Raw genomic sequence first — 17,725 nt, 5'->3', positions numbered from 1 at the left:
CACAGTGACTTCTTTTGGTTATGTATTTTAAAAATACTTTGTCTCTATCTTTAACTCTATTTCTGTATCTTTCTCTTGCTATCTATATACAAACATATGCATATATACATATATACATTGATTCAAATATAAAATTATGAATCCTATTATTTATAATGTCTTATAGTTCTACAATCTCAGTAGAATAGCATAATGCATGGAAGAAACATTTATATTTATGAGAAGTACAAACTTTTGTCAAATAAAAACAAATCTAGACTTATGTAAGCAGAGATTTTTTTAAATTATTATTTTAATATACAGTTGTACATGTTAATTAGCTTGATTTACTCATTCCACTATATATACATCAAAATATCATAATATACCCCATAAATATGTACAGTTATTATTTTTCAGTTAAAAATAAAATAAAATTTTAAAATGTATTTCAACAAAGGACTATTGCAAAAAAGAGAATGTTCTGACCTCATGATCTCTAAGCATCTCTAAATCAAACAGCAAAAGCTATTTTCTTTAATAGGGAGAAGAAAGCAGGACTAGCAGGGACATTGTCGAGTATATGAAAATTAGAAGGCCTAAGCAGGTGGCAAAATCAAGGCTTTTTAACAGGAAATACATTTCTGCAATTCTCAGAACAAGCTGACAACTGGGAATGTTTTTGTGACTTAGTGCTTTTTGTATTATTACTTGTATTATGTTTTTAGTATAATGGAAGAAGAAAAGTTACCAGCAGAGAAGAAGGGAAATGCTTTTAGGTGTATATTTCTAAGTAATCTAAGAGATTTGCTAAATATAGCAGATTAGCAGTGTCATACTTGTTCAAGTAGTTTAAAATGTAGAAAATTAAGTATCAAGGCAAGTATATGAAGAAATGTCATCTTTCCTTTTTCTCTTAATAATTTATAAATTGTGGTAGAAGCAATGAATTTTCAAGGTGAAAACCTATTTCAGTTACATGTAGTTCATATTTTCTGGATTTATCTGGATTTTTATAATTAGGAATTAAAATGTAAAATTTTAAGTACATTAATGTTTTGTTAAAAAGCCATATAAGTCAAAGTTATAGAAGCATCCATAAGTTCAACACCATAAGACTAAATAGCCAAGATGTTAATGCTTTTTTAAGCTTGGAGAAATCTACAGTATAAGGACTCTGAGAATAGAAGCCTGTCAACATTTGATCAAGCCCAGTAAGTGTGTATGTTGTGGGTAAGTGATCAATTTGAACTCTGAAATATGTTCATGTGTTCATTATAAATATCAGACTTCATAGTTAAATGATAATAGATAGCAACTATTCCATGTGAGGCAACCTATAATTACATGTATAGATATTAATTGCTTAAAAATATTGATCTGCATATACCTAGAAGTACACCAAAATTTATAAGATTTTGCTGTGATTAATATTCTTACACCTAATCTTTAAATTATTTCTCTCTGTTTCATCACTGAAGTACACTATTTATGTATGAAGCCAACATTATTATATCTCCCAAAAATATAAGCTTTGGAATCAGGAAGGTCTGGTATTCCAATATCCTTCTGATTAGTAAAAGTAGTAAAATCTTTAGATAAGCTAGCTCAGAGTCTAAGACTGTAATTATATAATTTTTAAGTGATTTAAAAACATCTTTAGAGATTGAAAAAAAAAAAAAAGGCAGATTAACGGTGGCCTCCTGGCTCACTGCTCCTAGAGAAGGAGGTGAAGAACTCGGATGACTACACATGAGTAGATCACTCCCCCACTCCCCACCCCAGAGCAGCATTGTGAATCTGCAGAGAAACAGTGTAGGACATGCAGCACAGGAAAAAAGTGAAAGAGAAATACATTTGCAAAGACTGGAGACAGTGAAAAATACAATAGGAAATAGTGAGCACTGTGAGAGGACTATGCCTGTCTTGCCAACCAGCCCAATGTGATTGCTGGAATCCCCCATAGCCCTCCACAGACACTCTGACAGGGATGTACCTGAGGTTGGTGCAAAGTCATGGTATGGGACAGCAGGATCTGTGGAGAGGAGACAATAGGGGGAAACATTTTGGACTCTCTAGTGCCCTGTGCTGGGACCATAGTTGGCAGGGGAAGGACCTGTCTGAGTGGCTACTTCCTGCAACCATGCCAGGGAGAATGGAGACAGGCACCTCACCTTTGGTGGTCAATGGGACCAGAGCACAGGAGGTGAACACTGAAAAATGGGTTTTGCCCCTGGAAACCACTGGTGATTCAGCTGGCTCAAGACAGGACAAAAAGGCCCTCAGTGAGGCAGATGTGAGTCTGTGGGACTTTGATGCCAAGGTAACAACTGACAACCTGTTGATTCAGCTCACTGGACCAGCTTCAGCCAACTCTTGAGTGCTTGCTCTCAATAATAGCTCTTCAGGGGTGAGTGGCTGCCACTTTTGGGGTCCCCAGTCCAGAGATGCTGCTGCAGTGGCAGTTTCCTGCACCACCCCACCACTAGCCCAGGAACTTTTGTGCTGAGTGTGGCAGATTCCACATTTGGAGATGGGGCAATGTGAGAAAAGCCTCTTTCTCTGGATGGCAGGTGTGAATCAGCAGAACTTTGGAGCCAAAGAAATAATCAGTAGCCTGTTGATTCGGCCTGCTGGTGTGGCTTAGGCCATCTACTAAGAACATAACTCCAGGGCTTGCTCTCTGGGTCCAGGCAGGCACCAGCATTGGGGTTTGTGGACAGGGAAGAAGAAACCTGGCTAGAGACCTCAACAACAACACCAATTGATCCCTCCCATCAGAAGCAGCCCTCCAAGTGTGGTAAAAGAGCCCTGAATACCATATTAGTGGCTCCCTGTACTGGCAGGTCAAGCAACCATAGAAGCACACACACCCAGGTTTGTGCACGCCAGCTGTGATCTATCTTGCTCCCACCCCACTTTAAGGGGGAACAGGGTCCAAGCAACCCTTAGGAGTGGCAAGTCCATCCCCAAAGATGGGAGCATTCATATACTCTATCTGGGGGATCAGAGCCTACCACAGATACATCAGATTATCTCAATAACTGGCTCCTCCATGCAAACTATGATCAACAACAGAGAGTATAACTCCACAGCTTAACACAATGCCTTCCATCTTAAGCTATTAGAGAGCAGTGAAGTCATACCCACAAATTCAATCCACCAACTTGGAGCTTAAGTTGAGGGATCAAACTAACTGGTCTCCACTGGCAGGAGGTGAAGACAACAGGTCAGAGGTAACACAACTTGCTAAAATACCCCTAAGGCAATATAGGACCAGTACACCTCTCCCCAGCTCTCTTAAGGAACAACCCATAAGGACTTGGAGATAGGACCATAAACCAGTCCTAGCACCCCAAGTTCTTGACCAAGAAGCCAGATGAGAAAGAATCAGTGAAAGAATACAGGAAACAAAAGAAATCATTAGATCCTCAACGGATACTAACTTAAACAAAATGATTAAAATGACAGAGGAAGAATTCTGAATATGGATTGTAGGAAAATGCAATTGAGGAGGACATAGAAATCCAATGCAAGGAAGCCACGAGAACAATATAAGAAATGAATGAAAAAAATCTATAAAGAAATTGAAATATTATGAAAGGACGAAACAGAAAAACTGGAAATGAAACAGGCATTCAGGGAACTATGAAACACCATGGAAAGCCTTGAGAATATGTTGGATCATACAGAGGAAAGAAACTCAGAGCTCAAAGATAACACTTATGTGCTAAACAAATCAGGTGAAGACAAAGAACACAGAAGCAAGAAACAAGAACAAAACATACAAGAAATATGGGATTATGTAAAGAAACCAAATATAATATTTATAGATATTCCTGAGAAAGAAGGAGAAAATACATAAGGGCTGAAAAATCTATTTCTTGGAGTAATGGAGGAAAACTTACCTGTCCTGGCCAGAAATCTAGATATCCAGGTACAAGAAGCACACAGCACTGCTGGGAGACTCAATATGAAAAGGCAATCATCATGTCACATAGTTATTAGGCTGCCCAAAGTAAACACAAAAGAGGCTATCCTTCCAGCAATAAGACAAAAATACTAGGTAAACCTACAAAGGAAAACCTATCAAAGTAACTGCAGACTTCTCAATGGAAACTTCACAAGCCAGAAGGCATAGGGGACCCATCCTCAATCTTTCAAAACAGAATAACGGCCAACCTAGAATTCTTTAGCCAACAAAACTAAGCTTCATATGTGAGGGAGAAATAAAGATTTTCCCAGACAAGCTATCACTGATGGAATTTGCAAAGACCAGACCTGTCCTGCAGGAAGTACTCAGACCTGCATTACACACTGAACAGCACAATACTCATCAATGTAAAATCCTTCAAGAGTTAAATTTGAGAACCTAGGTTCCACAGTAGCTCAAGAGGTAAAACAAAACAGCAAGAATTTATCCAACAATATGAACAGAAATATACCCCAAATATCAATTATCTCAATAAATGTGTTAGGGCTTCAAAATATCTTTTTGGTGGACACAATTCAGCTCATTGCAAATATATTATATAATTTTTTAGTACCTGAAGCATCTTAACTTTGAAGTATGGGATTAAATAAATTACTGTAAGTGAAATTATTGAGTTAGCTATTATAATGTTGCTGTTATCATCATATACACATATGCATTCATAACTTTAATGGAAACATTATCAATCTGTCCACTGAGGGTGGCAAGATATTGAAGGCTATAAATAATTGAAAAATTTGATTAAATATTAAGCACATATCATTGCACTTAACAGTGAATTGATAAGATGTAATTTTGCATTGATTTAACATGCACATTTTCACTTGGTTTTGTTAAAACTGTGTATGTGTAAAGTGAAGCTCTCATATTTAACAACCTAAAGAGAGACTAGAGATTTTGAATTAAAATATATTACACATATGGATAGAAATTCTGAGAGCTTTAGAAAATGTCAAGTTGTTATGCATTGATTAAAAATTATTGATGTAGCTCTTGACAAAACAAATATAGTAGCACTTGTTAAAACTCATAAAATGTGTAATAAAACTAAGTAATGATTAGACACATGTAAGCTGATTTTAACATTACTTAAGAATATTTTAAAGAAAATATCTAGCATCTACATTACAAATAAATACATGCATTCTAATTAATCATCACTGTAACACCTGTGTCTCCTTTCCCAGGCCTCACATTTTTATACATTTGAACAACAAACACACTTGCTCTTCTGAGAAAAACAATCCTTACTCTCCTTTAAGAGATTCCTTCCTAACATAATCTATATATTGCCATAGTATTCAATGAATGTTTATTATAAGTGCCACCATCTCTCAAGCATTTCATTTTGGTTTTATATCATATCATTATTAATACATTAAATCACTGTCTCATATATTAAAGATGATCATGATTCACACATGCCTTAACATTGAAATATTGAGATGTCCAAAAATAGAAACAATCATTCATTTACATCCCCAGTAAGATTTATGAATACATTATAATATATATAATCAAAGTATCATAAGAATGGAAAAATAAGCACCCACCACATGTACTCACTCACCAATCAAATTGGTATTAATTGATCAGCACTAACGTGCATATATAGTAGTAACTTTCATCAGGTGTGGGGCAAGCAGGAAGTGGGAGGAGGGGATGAGTATATTCACACCTAATCAGTGCCAGGCACATGGCCTGGGGGATGAACAGGCTTGAAGCTCTGATTTGGGTGGGGCAAAGGCAATATATGTAACCTAAACATTTATACCCTTGTAATATACTGAAATTAAAAAAGGAAAAATAAATAATAATAAATAAAATTTTAAAAATTAAGCTAATGATTTTTTAAAAGTTCAAACAAATATGGTCTGTCATTCAAAGTAGAGGGAATATATTATAGAACAATATGAAAACATGAATTCAGCTCAAATTTCACTTTAGTTTATATTGCACATATCCCCCAAATAATCCAAAATTATTTCCAAAGAATTTGACTTTATATTTATCATGTACATGTTTAACAATAGATTTAATTCTCACATATGTTTGGAATATGCAAAAGCAATACTGAATCTTTGAAAAATGTCATTAATCAATGCCATCATAAAAATAAGTGAGATTTGGACACAGTGAGCATTGTAGAGGGGAAGGACATACCTCTAACCCTTGCTAGGGAGAGGCAAAGATATAAAATGTAACTAAAATGTTTCTACTCTCATAATTTCCTGAAATAAAAAAACTTAAAAAATATGTAAAAAAATAAAAAATAAGTGAGATTTGATAGGGTTTATTCCTCCTCACTCTCCTTTCAATTGCCAGTTTGGCAAGTGTGAAACATGGATAGGTTTTAGAAAATGGCTTCAGATTATAGCAACTTAATTAAGTGGAGACTCCAATGCTGACTGCTCTTTTGGGAGTGATTTCTCTTTTGGAGAAAAGAAATATCCCCCAAATGTGGTATATATGTGACTAAAAAGTTTCTACCATTTTTTTTCATTTTTTTCTTGAAAAATTATGAGGGTAATTTGCAAAGGACTTAATTTGTTAATCCATCCTAAATTTGATATTGTTTATGACATGAGGTAGAGAGTAAGAATTTAGTTACGTTATTTCAAATAAAAACAACTATTTGCTGCAGCACAGTATAAAATTATTTTATTAAAAATTCAGATTAATATGTACTCACCAGCAAATTGGTATTAATTGATCAACACCTCAGTGGACATACAGGAATAACATTTATTGGGTGTTCAGGCAGGTGGGGGTGTGAAGTGGATGGGTATATACATACATAATGAGTGCCATTGCACCGACTGGGGGATGGACATGCTTGAAGCTCTGACTCGAGGGAGGAGGTAGGGCAAGGGCAATCAATATACATAACCTTAATATTTGTACCCCCAAATATGCTGAAAAAAATAAATAAATAAATAAATTTTGAAATTTAATGAAAAAAATTCATGTTACATTTATATATAGTATTATGAGATGATGTTTTATATTTTGAGTATCTATAATTTTTACATTTCGGTCTTTCACTTGTTTTCCTTTACGATCATATGTATAATGTATATCAGGTGTCACCAACCTATGGTGAGTTGTATAATTATTTCATTATATCTTACAATATAATAATAATAGAAATAAAATAAACAATAAATGTAATTTGCTTAAATCATCCCAAAACCATTCCGCCTTCTTCCTGGTATGAGGAAAATTTCTCTTCCATGAAAACGGTCCTTGGTACCAAAAATGTTGGGGACTGCTGATGTATATGAATATTTAGTTAATCTTTTTATTAAACCAGATTATTCATTTATGTATTCATTCAAATATATTTGCTGATTGTCCACTATGTACCAGTTGCTGTTCTTATTCTTGAGTTACATGGGCCTAACTCATGGAGTTTAACTTGTGCTAGCAGAATAAAATAAAAGGGAAAAATAAATGGTACAATTTATTATTTAAAACTTTTAGCCATATTTATTAAAAAAAGAAACAGTTACAAAAAATTTGGCTCCAAATAGAAACTATGCATCTTATAAATATTTTTTGCTTAGTTAGTGTTTTAAAGATGACAGTAGAAATTATTTCTAATATCATAAATAAATGATCATTTCCTCCTCAGAAAGTCGATTTTGTGGTGCAGTATTTATAAAAACTGAGAAAGTGAAGAATGATAGTTTGTAAACTTGCACCACTTGGGAAAAATGTTTTAGCTTTATGTAGTGTTGTTACTTGTATAACAGTAAATAAAATCATTTAAGATTATAGTTTTTACAAGGGTGGTACAACCTTTCTGTCAGATCAAAATATGTATTACGTATCCCTTTCTGATATTAACATGAAAAACTAAGCTATTTGTGAAAAATAGTCTTATATTTGCTCCAAAAAGTAAATGCGTTGTACAATAATTATTTTTAATATTAAGCTCAATCCAAAACTTTGAAAGCATCCTGTTTGAAACAAAAATAATTTAAAACAAACTCTTCTAGATATCAGACTAAGCAAAGAATTTATGACTAAGACCCCAATGGCAATGGCAGCAACAAAAATCAATAAATGGAACTTGATTAAATTAAAAAGCTTTTGCACCACTAAGGAAATAATCAACAGAGCAAATAGCCTACAGAATGGGAGAAAATATTCACAAGCTACGCATCTGATAAAGGGCTAATAACCAATATCTACAAAAAACTGAAGGAAATCAGCAAGAAAACAAACAATCCCATTAAAAAGTGGGCAAAAGACATGAACAGAAGTTTTTCAAAGAAGATAGACAAATGGCCAATAAACCTATAAAAAAATGCTGAGTGTCACTAATCATCAGGGAAATAAATGCAAATTAAAACCACAATGAGATACCACCTTATCCCAATTAGAATGGCTTTTAAGTCCCACCGGTGGGACTGCAGGTTAGTACAACCTCTATGGAAGACAGTATGGAGATTCTTCAAAGAACAAATAGTAGACCTACCATTCAATCCAGCAATCTCATTACTTGGTATTTTCCCAAAGGAAAAGAAGTCATTTTATAAAAAGACACTGGCACTCGAATATTTATTATGGCATAATTCACAAGTGTAAAAATGTGGTATCAACCCAGTACCCAACAATTCATGAATGGATTAACAAAATGTGGTATATGCATACCCTGAAATACTACTCAGCTATAAAAAGATGAATTAATGCGTTTTGCAACAATTTTGGAGGAACTGGAAACCATTATCCTAAGTGAAGTATCTAGAGAATGGAAAAACAAACACCACATGTACTCGCTATTAAATTGGAACTAACCAATGAGTACACATGTACACACAGTGAAATAAAACTCAGTAGAAATCAATGGGGGGAAGGGAGGTCAGGGAAGGAAGGGTGGGAAGGATGGGAGAAAATCTACCAAAGGGTACAATGAACACTATTTGTGTGACAGGCAAACTTATAGCGGTGACTCAAGCATTACAAAAGTGATCCATGAAACCAAAAACATTTGTACCCCCATAATATTTTGAAATTAAAAAAAAAAAGGTTTAGGAATTTCCAAGTGTTATGGACATTGAAACTGTAGAGGAGACAAGAGCTCAATGCTGTGTACAAATAGTCTCAGGTTATCATAGTATCACCAGGATGTATTACAACACAAGGAAATTCAGAATTGTCTTCTGAGGAAAGTCTAAAATTTACTCATGGGAAAACTTCTATGCACACAAGTTGTTATGCTCCATTAAATCAAGAATATAGTTACCTCTGTATGTACCGCAATAAAAAAATGTAGTTACCTCTGTATGTGCCACATTAAATCAAGAATACAGTTACCTCTGTATGTACCACCCTCCCTAAAAAAATAATACTTAACATTGCAACCCAAAATAAATGGACAACTCCTGTGCCCCTGTGAAGTCAGATATTTCAGCAAAATATGAAATATAACAGATAAAGACCTTTCCGAGTTGCAGAACATTGATTTTTCAAATACAAGAAGACTGTTCATGATATTAATATGTATTAATATCAAAGTTTCTAAAGAAAGGGAATAGAGTAAGAAATGTTTTCTTCAGATACTAATTTGTTGTTGGCATCTTCCAAATCAAAGTAAGCTGGAGTTGAATCACCATAACTACTCTTAAAGGGAGCTGCTACTTTTGTATATTTTTCTACAAAATTATTAATATCTGTATCAAGAATTCCATTATTTTCAAAGACATCTCTGGAGACAGTAGGCTTGCCTAACTTGCAGTTTTGATGTTGAACAATTAAGCTCGGCCTCAAGGGTTAGAATGGTATGGCAATATCTAGCAGACTTCTATGGGAATTGGAAGGCAGTCAATCAGGAATACAGCAAACCTGGCATTGATAACACTGAATGAGTAGGTTTATCACATATTTCAAAATTTATGCTTTTGTTGATGACCAGGAGTCCCACTGGTGATAATGAGGCAATTCAATTATATTTGCACTCTGATATAATTTCAATATTGCATTCTTTTTATGTGCAATTGAATCAACTCTTACATCTTTTAGCTTTTTATTGTCCCTATAGTGAAGCAACTACTTCCGTCTTCCATTTCCAGGATTTTGAGAATTTCCTTTAGTTGAATTAATGTTAAATCTTCTAATATCTTGTCAACTGATATCACAAAGCCTTCTGCTGGAAATAACTCTTGGTAGATTTGATCAAGAACATCTCCAGAGCTTTCTACTCCAGCAAAGATGATGCTGGGGAAATGCTTCCTTCTTTAGTGAAGAAGGAATTTGATGTAAATGTGATGCTATATCTTCATTTCTGATGATGAATATTATTTGTGTGTCACCTTGACAAAATATCTGAGGTCACAGTTCTGAATTCTGGTTCCAGGAGAAGCCCTTTCTGGTAAACAGTTGTGCACTCAGACTCCAGAGAGAGTCAGCACAAAAGAAGCCACACACCCAGCAATCTGAGCAGCTAGCTCTTCCTCCTTTTGGAAGGAGAGGTGAGGTGACAGTAAAAATCTTACAAATTCTCAAAGAAATCAGACTTTCATTGATGCCAAGAACTGAAATATAACAGTACTTTGAAAGAATCTCAAAATGACATTTACTTATTCTCAAACAATATGCCGAATTCAATAAGGTGATGATGAATAGCAGCCAAGTAGTTTTCCAACATAAAGAATTAAATGTTGCTTATGGAGAAGCCAGGTCCCAAGAGATGGATCTGCCCAATACAATTAGCCTCTCAAGAAGAGGAAGACATGATCACTGACTTGTGTAAAAATTCTCATGTCAAACTATAAAGTGTTATGAAAGAGGCTTGTAAAAGCATCTTCCTATTCTACTTTGTTGAAACAGGAAACAATACAACTTCATGTAATGGTCAGTGCTGTGGATAAAAACAAATCAGAACAAAGAGATAGTGAGAGATGTCTGGGAAAGGCCAGCTGTTTCTACTTAGAAATCATGACTATCATCTCTGAGGAAGTGACATTTAAACAAAAACTTAATCTGTGGATATCTAAGGAGAAAGCACTCCATGCCAGAAGGCAGCAAGTACAAAAACTTTGAGGTGAAAGTAAGCTTGACATTTTCAAGGAAGAAACAGAAGCAGCACAGTTGTAACTAATAGCATAAAAGAAGAATCCTTATGAAGAGGAAGATAAACAAGATTCTAGCAATAATTTTGGGGGTTTTAATAAAGGTATATTCATGTATGTGTTTCTGCCTATGCATGAGTGTGTGTAGTTTTGCAAGGTATTAATCTAATGCTGTATGAAGTGATTGGGACATTTTGATCAAGAGAGTGACATGATGTATAAAACATAACATCACACAAACTGTTTGTATGATGTTTGTGTGATGAGAACATACTATAAAGAAAGTAAAGTAGCAACAGGGAAATGAGTAGTAACAGGCAATTCAGATTTAAAGTAAAGAGATTGGTTAATGTCAGGGATGCTAGTGCTTTGGGATTGGGTTGGTATTGGAAATGGTATTAGTGGTTAAATTGAGGAAATATTTTTAATAGAGCTGATAGGACTAGTTGATGAGATGTGACTTGTGGGGTAAAAAAAATTAAGGATAACTTTAATATTTTAAAATAGAGCATTAAAATGGCTATATTTTTGAACATTTTTATGCACATGTTGGTCAAACATATATACTCTTCTGCAAAATGCCTGTATATATCTTCTGCCAATTTTCTGACTGAATTTTTTTGAATGCTAAGATGTAAGAATTATTTTTTCCTTTTATTTTATCATATTATGGGGGTACAAATATTGTTAGAGTTACATATATTGCCCCTGCCATTCTTCCCCCACCCCCCTCTTTACCAAAACATCAAGCATGTCATATATTCTAGATGCTAGCCCTTCGTTGTCTATGTGGTCTGAAAATTAGGCTTCCATTCTATGACATGTATTTTCATCCTTTTAAGAGGGTCTTTGCAGAACAAGTGTTTTTAATTTTTATGAGTTGCAATTCTTTTTTGTTTACAGATCATTATTTTGCATCAGGTCTAGGAATACTATTTCCACAAAACTTTTTCCTAATTTTTTTCTATAACTTTGGTAGTTTTATATTTATGTCCATGTTCCCTTTTGTGTTAATTTTTGTTTAATGTTTGATGCTTAGATCAAGATTTTTTCTTTAGCTAATTGATGTACAATCGCTCTAGGATAGTTAATTGAAGAGTTTATCCTTCCTCTAATGAGTTGCTTTTACTTCTTTGTAAGAAATTAATTGAACATATCATGTGGATCTATTTCTGGATTTCTGGGTTCTGTATCATTAAGCAATGTGTTTCTTAAATGTGTGGCAAATTCTCCAATGAACCATCTAAGACTAGACCTTTCTTTTCCAGGAGCTTTTTAGTTACAGAGTCAAAGTTTCTGTAGTTAAACTATTTATTTTATTTATTGCATCTTGGCTGAGAATAGTAGTTTGTGGGGTTTTTTTGATGAATTGACCCTTTTTTTTATGTTGTCAAGTATGTGTCAAATTTTCTCAGAATTACAATATTTTTAATGTCTACAGAACTTAGATTATTTAATGCATCATTTATGGTTTTGGTGATTTGTATTTACTCTCTTTTTATCTTTGTTGATCTTGATAGAGGTTTACCAATAATATTGATTTCTTTAAAAAACAGCTTTTTGTTTAATCAATGCTCTTTACTGTTTTCCCATTCTTTGCATTATTATTTCCTTCCTTCTCTTGTTGACATTCTTTTTCTTTTTTTTTTTTCTAGTTTATTGAGGTAAGAAAGTTAGGCCATTGATTTATGATTTTTCTTTTGTTATACTACAAGCATTTAGTGCTATGAATTTCTCTCTCCCAACTATATTATTTGCACTCTATAAATATAGATATATTGTGTTTTCATTTTTACTTAGTTCTGTATACATGCATATTTTGTTCTTCTTCTTATTTTTTTTTTTTGAGACTTCCTGTTTGACCCAAGGATCATTTTGAAATATGTTGCTTAATTTTCAAATGTTTGTAGATTTTACTATTGTCTTTGTTACTAATTTCCAATTTGATCTATTATATTCAGAAAACACTGTGATTTAAATAATTTATATTTTTTCTTTGTGACTCAGTAAGTGGTTTGTTTATTGAATGTTTCATAGGTACTTGATAAGAACAAATATTTTTCTTATTAAAAAATTCATTTTAAATTATTATGGGTTTATAATAGCTGTATATATTTATAGGGTACATGTGATGTTTTGATACAGGCATACAATGAATATTAATTAAACCAGGGTAATTGGGGTATCCAAATTGTTCTATAAACATCAATTAGATTTTGTTGATTAATGGTTTGTTCCATTTTTCTATATACCTACTGAAAAAATATTAGTATTTTTACCAAATACTAAGAAGTGATGTTTATTTATAAGATATGCTTTTTCTTATCTTTTTAATTTCAACCTAGCTATGTTGTAATATGTGAAGTGTGTTTCCTATAGACAGCAAATAGTTAGGTTGCATATGTGCATGTTATGTGCATGTGGTGGCTAGGGGCAGGAGTAAGGCTGCAGTATGGCCTCCTAATGTTCCTATGTGGAGCACAGGGAACCATAGGGCCTGACGCTTATTGTTGCTATTGCTGCCCACCAATTGGTCTCCATCATGTTTCCTGTTTCCTGGTTGTGGGGACAGAGAAATACAATCTTTCTTTTTTTCTTTTCTTTTTCTCTCTTGTTCTTTTCTTTCTCTCTCTTTCTTTCTTTCTTTCTTTCTTTCTTTCTTTCTTTCTTTCTTTCTTTTTTCTTTCTTTCCTCTTTTCTTCTATCTTTCTTTTCTTTCTCTCTCTTTCCCTCCCTCCCTTCCTTCCTTCCTTCCTTCCTTCCTTCCTTCCTTCCTTCCTTCCTTCCTTCCTTCCTTCCTTCCTTCCTTCCTTCCTTCCTTCCTCTCTCTGTCTGTATCTTTTTCTATCTTTTAAATCTCGGGAACTCACCAAGTTGTTCCTCAAGTTGCTTCCCTAGCCAGTCTGTCTTAGTCTTTACAGTTTTCAGAGTCCTTTTATCACTATCTATAGAATAATTTCCAAGATACTGGGCTGTGTTCAGAGGGAAGAAGCAGGGGGAAATGAGTCTATATCATCTTATTCCAGACCTGATGTCTATTGTTTTGGAAATGAAAGTCACTTACATTAAGATTCTCATGGCGTAACTTGCAAACAACTCTGCACAGCACCTCTTTACACCACTGATATGCCTGGTTCTTGTGGCGCAGGTACTTATAACACAATCTATTCTTATTAGAGAGAGATTTTCACTCTTAGGATCTACTCAAAGCTACCTACCCACTGTCAATGTCACGTGGTAAATAAATCAGATTACTATCCCCAAGTGTTGAATATAATGGTTCCAGGATGCAAAGAAGTCTGCAAAACATGTGCTTCCTTCTACTAGGAAAAACTTCAAATTATAATAATTTATTCAATACTTTGAAAGAGATAAGCTAATATGTCTCAAATCACTGTGCCCCTAAAATTCCTGCTGATGTAATACTTACTGGTTACTGTAACTTCACAGTAGTTATATTCCACCATCTGGAGTCATGTGTCTTATGATGCCCAGCCATTATACTTGACACTTATATCTTAGCCAGACAAATGAATATTATATCATCAATCTAAAGAATCAATACATATTCTGAAGGATATATAGAGACTCCAGTTCCCTTTGAACTATGCTATTTCATGGAGCAAGAGAATTAATGTTGCCTCAGTGCAAAAATACACATTTATACTTTTTTAATCATCCCAAATGATTCCAAAATGTTCCTGGTGTTTTTTTCTGACAGTGATAGAAAATAGCAATGCCTTGATCAGTAGCCACATGCCATGTTTCTAGTGTCATATTAATCTCCTATAGATTGAGTTATGACTTAGATATTGGAAGACCCATCTAGTTTTTGTTGGGGTAAGAATACTGAATTAAGTAGGGATATGATAGCAAGCACCATCCATATTTTAGGGTGATACAACTCCCTGCTATTACCTTGGGATATATTGTTATTTTGAATCATACCCTTGGCTAGGGTCAAAAGTAATTTCAAATCTTCCACTCAGTATTTTTTATTATAATAGTTTTTAACCCAAAGACCAAGGAACTAATTTGAAATTCTGCCAAGACTAAATATGCCTATTTCAGTAAGATAGCTTTCTCACTACTCTGAACAATGCGTTTTCTTCTCCCACCATTTGCCATTAGAGTACCAATATTTCTGGTACATTTGGTGCAGGCCATCTTTTTCATTAAGCTTTTAAGCACCATTAAAATTATATATTGATTCCTTCTGCTATGGCTCTTGACAGGGTGTTGATAATTGTTCATGGGAGAATTATCCCACACAAATAAATTTTTCCTTATTGATCCTTATGGTCCACTCTGACTGACCTTCAGGATCAAGTCTTACACATGACCTCCCAAATCCTGAGAATATACTAGCTACCTCTTACAGTTTCATCAGTTTATAGTTTTTCCCCATTTTCTTTATTAGATCCAACACTTTTGCAGTCTTGTTTTAGTATGATATAGTCACAGTTATTGGTCAGGAAGATAGGTGTAAATAAATCTGGAAGGAGTTTGTGTTGCCTTGCAAGGCACAGGCATTTGTGGGGAAGAGGAAATAGCCTTTACCAGGGAGGAATGAATCACTTAAGTGAGAATATATGCTTTAGAAAAATCTTGTTTTAAGATTTTTAAATGCATCAACCCAGATTTCTCAATTTCACATCTTATGAAACCATTTCTTTCTAAGTAGAGTCAAGAACAACTATACAAAGACCTTGACATAACTGGATTGAAGTGGCTGAGAATTTATTATTCTCTGGAGTTATGCAACTCTATAAATATGTCTTATGCCTAATATTCAGAATTTTCTGTGCTTCACTTCCAAAAAATTACTGTCTTTATAAGATGCCACAGTAGCCTTTTGAATTTCACTTTTAAACTTCAATTTATTACTACTAACCCTCAATATTTTATTATTTTTTTTCAATCTATTAATGGCACTCAGCAGCAGCCATCTAACTTCATTGGCTTCATGAATAGTGCAGCTATTATCATGTATTTTCTTCTGTCTTCTATTAGTACACTATACCAGTTTACCATCTGCACATTTTTAAACAATTGTGTTGTTCTTCTGTGCTCGAAGCTTCTACTGATTTACTGAGTACAATTAATTGAATCTACATTGCCATTATGCTGGTAGGTGAGCCAACTCCAAATTTGTCTGAGAGTCTGTTCTTTTTAGCCACACCTGGAAACAGTTATAACAGGCCAATTCTGTAGGAAACAGATACTGGCACAGAGATTTGTGAGCAGAAATTTTATTGTAGAATACCCTCAGGATCAATACATGTACATGAGCAGGAAAAAGCAGAACAGGGCAGAGTGAGTAGTTGAACTGCATAGTTTTAACAAAGACTTCACAGGAAGCTCTGCAGCTGGATAGTACTTCCGGATTGTCCTTTTTAAAGGCAAAGAGACTGGTTTTATACCCACAGGAATACCAGTTACTAGGTAAGGGCTACTCCCAGAAGGAACTTTGGCTATGGATGAAGTGTTTTGGTAGGTTGAAGTCAATTCCCAGAAAGGGACATGCTAAAGAGTGCTCAACTTCCAACACTTTGGGAGAAAAGTTTTTCAGGCCTGAAGAGGAGATCTTCTAGGTAAACTACTGCATCTACTTTCCTTGGTAGTGTCCAGATTATTTTTACCCATTCATTACAGATGGGACATCTTTCTCTCCATTCCTAGTACAAACATTATTTCACCATCTACGGTGATAATAATCTATTTCATGTCAGTCAGAATGATTTCTGCTATACCAACAATGTGCCCTAAATCTCAGTGGCTTAAATAATAAGGAGCTATTTCTTATTTGTGGCACATGTCCAGAATGGGTTGCTAGAGAATTTTTCTCATTTCAATCGTTCAGCAGCCCAGACAGAAGGAGAATGTATTTGCTTAATATATTAGGTTGTTGTAGAAGGAAAGGATGGAGGATGGTGAACTGTGCATTGATTTTAAAACTTCCACTTTGAAATAAGATGTTATTTTTGCTTCTTCTTCACTGAGCAAAGCAGATTTTATCACTACTCAAATTTTCATAGGATCCAGAAATGAAATCTTATTTTGTATCCAGAAATAATAACCAAATGATCCATGGACAGCCTAATTGAATAAAATTGTTTAACACCTTTGAGCCTGAGGTCTAGTTTCTTAGTTTTCTTATCTTCTAATTTCTAATAGTTTTTTTTTTTCATTCTAGTTTATTCACTCCCTTCAATGGTAAATATGTAAGACCTTTTTATTACTAATAATTGTATCACATCTCTTCCAAAATCGCAGTCTCTTATCTTAAAGCTCACATATTCTAGTACAGACATCTGAGCATTCTTTTATCCTATCATGCTCAAATCATGCACTTTAAGCTCTTACCCAACTTGGATTCCGTGAAACAAACCAAAAGTACTCTTGAGCATACTGACTCAATTGTGGTACTCAATCCTTTCATTGAAATCTTCTGGAAAACTCCATCTGCATTTGTTTCTGCAGAAGAGGAGTTGAAGTTATTTTTGAAAAATGACAACAACAACAGCAACAGTAACAAAGAACATTCAGAATTTTTAAAATTTTAAAACAAGACCACAAATTTTAAGTGCCTTATAATAATACTATAAAATGTACTTTTCTAACCACTTTAAATGTGTAAACAAAATTAATCATCATGGAAATGTTATGATGTATT

The 17,725-nt window shown here is 34.2% G+C and overlaps 1 pseudogene; it reads right to left on the bottom strand.

Moving 5' to 3' along the window:
* Nucleotides 1–9,499: 9,499 nt before the first annotated feature.
* LOC105868770 (protein TASOR 2-like) lies at nt 9,500–14,516 on the bottom strand (annotated as a pseudogene).
* Nucleotides 14,517–17,725: the final 3,209 nt, after the last annotated feature.

This window comes from Microcebus murinus, chromosome 13, assembly GCF_040939455.1.
Source record: "Microcebus murinus isolate Inina chromosome 13, M.murinus_Inina_mat1.0, whole genome shotgun sequence".
Taxonomy (NCBI): Eukaryota; Metazoa; Chordata; class Mammalia; order Primates; family Cheirogaleidae; genus Microcebus; species Microcebus murinus.
This window is presented reverse-complemented; position numbering and strand designations above follow the sequence as displayed.